Here is a 2,866-nt window from a genome sequence, read left to right as displayed (position 1 = left end):
TTCCTGCTTTGAGGTTCTCTGGGGAAGGACACAGACTTGGAGGGAGACAGTGAGCTAGTCCTTTCTGTTTGTTAAAAGACAGCATGAGGTAGCAAGACAATCTGACAAGAGCTTCCAGATAATCCTTACTTACCCTTTCAAATCCCATAGTCCTACCCACACTCTCATCAAACAGTAGTAAGGAATTAAGTGGTGACTATTTAATAACTATGGGTTAAAATCATAAATTTCTAGCCATATTAAATACCAATTTAGATGTAGCCCTTTTCTATGTATGACAATATTCTATCATGTGTTCTAATTAGATTTTTTATCGATACTAATGAAATAAACAACATAGTTTTCTGAATTATAAAAATTAAAGAACTCAATGAAAAATATAGAATAACAGTTAATGAAACAAGATCTAAGACTTTAGTTCTGATTTATTTTTGTATATTTCAGATATTTATTTTCATAAATTTCAACATAGGCCCTTTGCTTATCTTCTTCCTGCTTTCTTAAGAGAAAATTGATATACCTTTTTCTTTTTCTAGGCCTGTACTTTACATTACAAAATTAGACACTGAGTTTGTGTTGTGCAGTGATGAGAGCTGGGATCCTGCTACAATAGCAGTGAGCATCACTGACCTGTGAAGAAGACCACACGCAGAGGAAACAAACTTGGACTGAAATCAGTGATAGCTTGCTCATCAACTGTGTTCTCCCAAGATCTCAGAAGAACATGTATACAGTTAAATGGGTTCCTTCAGAAGGGTGGCAAGATGGCCGAGTAGAAGGATTTGAGCTCACCTTCTATCATGAAAACACCAAAAACACAACTAATGGCTGAACAACCATCGACAGAAAAGACTGGAACCTATCAAAAAAGATATATTACATCCAAAGACAAAGAAGAAGCCACAAAAAGATGGTAGAAGGGGTGCTTTTGTAATATAATCAAATCCCACACCCACCAGGTTGGCAACCCACAAACTGGAAACTTAATTATATCACAGAGGTTCTCCCACAGGACTGAGAGTTCTGAGTCACACATCAGGTTCCTCAGCCTGGGGGTTTGCATCAAGAGGAGAAGCCCCCAGAGCATTTGGTTTGAAGGCTAGCAGGTCTTGAGTGCAGGAGCTCCATCGGACTGGGGGAAACAGAGACTCGACTCTTGGAGGGTGCACACAAGGTTTCATGTGCACAGGGACCCAGGGCAAAGCAGTGACTCTGTAGGAACCTGGGCCATGGGCCAGACCTATCTGCGGGTCTTGGAGTGTCTACTGGGGGTCAGCTGTGGCCCACTGGGGGGCAAGAACACTGGTGGCAGAGGCCCCTGGGAAAATTCCTCAGCATGAGCTCTCCCAAAGGTCACCATTTTGGCACTGAGACCTGGCCCCACCCATTAGCCTGCAGGTTCAAGTGCTGGGATGCTTCAGGCCAGAAAACCAACAGGATGGGAACACAGCCCCACCCATCAACAGACAGGCTGGCTAAAGTCCTCCTGAGCCCCTTGACACAGGCCTGTCCACCAGAGGGACATGACCCAGCTCCACCCAAAGTGGGCAGGTACCATTCCCTCCTGCCAAGAAGCCTGCATGAGCCCCTGAACCGACCTCACCCAGCAGGGGGTAGACAACAGAAGCAAGAACTACAATCCTGCAGTATGCAGAATGGAGACTACAAACACAGAAATTCAGGCCAAAAGGGAGTGGTATGATATATGTAAAGTGAAGAAAGGGAAAAATGTACAACCAAGAATACTCAAACCAGCAAGGTTTTCATTCAGATTTGACAGAGAAATCAAAAGCTTTACAGACAAGCAAAAGTTAAGAGAATTCAGCACCACCAAACCAGCTTTATGACAAATGCTGAAGGAGCTTCTCTAGGAGGAAAAGAAAAGGCCACAACTAAAAACAAGAAAAGTACCAATGGAAAAGCTCAACAGTAAAGGCAAACATACAATAAAGGTAGGAAATCATCCACACACAAATATGATATCAAAACCATCAATCGTGAGGAGAGTATAAATGCATGATAAATTGGAAATGCATTTGAAATTGAGACCAGCAACTTAAAACAACCTTGCATATATATAGACTTCTTTATCAAAACCTCATAGTAACTGTATCTACAATAGATACATACACAAAAAAGAAAAAGGAATCCAACACTAAAGATAGTCATCAAATCACAAGAAGAGAAGAAGGGAAGAAAAAAAATCTACACAAACAAACCCCCCAAAATTAAGAAAATAGCAAGTAGATGCAAGACAGGATGCGTGGCCCTGAGGCTGGGGTATGCGGCCAACACATGGAGAGGGGATCAGCAGGGATGGGGAGAGACTTTGGGGGATCAGAAGGGAACATGGCCAGCATTTTCCCCATTGGAGTCCCAAACCTAAACCTTCACCCCCTGGCTGCACTGAGCCTAGGCCCTGTGCCCCAACCCCCCAAGGCCTTTTCCAGCATGCCAGTCCTGAGCCTATGCCCTGTCCTGCTCACCTAATCCCCGACCCCCCACCATGGTCTTTTCTGGCCCTTTTTTTTGCTGTTGTGGTTTGGTTTTGCCTTGTTGTTTCATTTATATTTTTATTTTTTCTAATGTATTTTTTATTCTAATTTTATTTTTTATTCTTTATTGTTGTTCTCCTTTTTGTTTGTTTTTTTTTTTTTTTTTTTTTTTTTCTTTTTTTTTTTTTTTTTTTTTTTTTTTTTTTTTTGTGGCTGTGCCATGCAGCTTGCAGGATCTTGGTTTGCCAGGCCAGGGGTCAGACCTTAGCTCCTGTGGTGGGAGCACTGAGTCCAAACCACTGGACTAACAGAGAACCTCAGACCCCAAGGAATATTTTTTTTTTTTTTTTTTTTTTTTTTTTTTTTTTGTG

General features: G+C 41.9%; 1 protein-coding gene across 1 annotated transcript in view; it reads right to left on the bottom strand.

Annotated features, from left to right (window-relative positions):
* The window catches only part of LOC103077447 (fibrous sheath-interacting protein 2), a 121,628-nt gene that overhangs the window by 45,914 nt on the left and 72,848 nt on the right, over positions 1 to 2,866 (bottom strand).

This window comes from Lipotes vexillifer, unplaced genomic scaffold (assembly GCF_000442215.2).
Source record: "Lipotes vexillifer unplaced genomic scaffold, Lipotes_vexillifer_v1.1 scaffold363, whole genome shotgun sequence".
Lineage (NCBI taxonomy): Eukaryota > Metazoa > Chordata > Mammalia > Artiodactyla > Lipotidae > Lipotes > Lipotes vexillifer.
The sequence above is the reverse complement of the archived record's forward strand: the minus strand, read 5'-3'. Positions and strand labels throughout refer to the sequence as shown.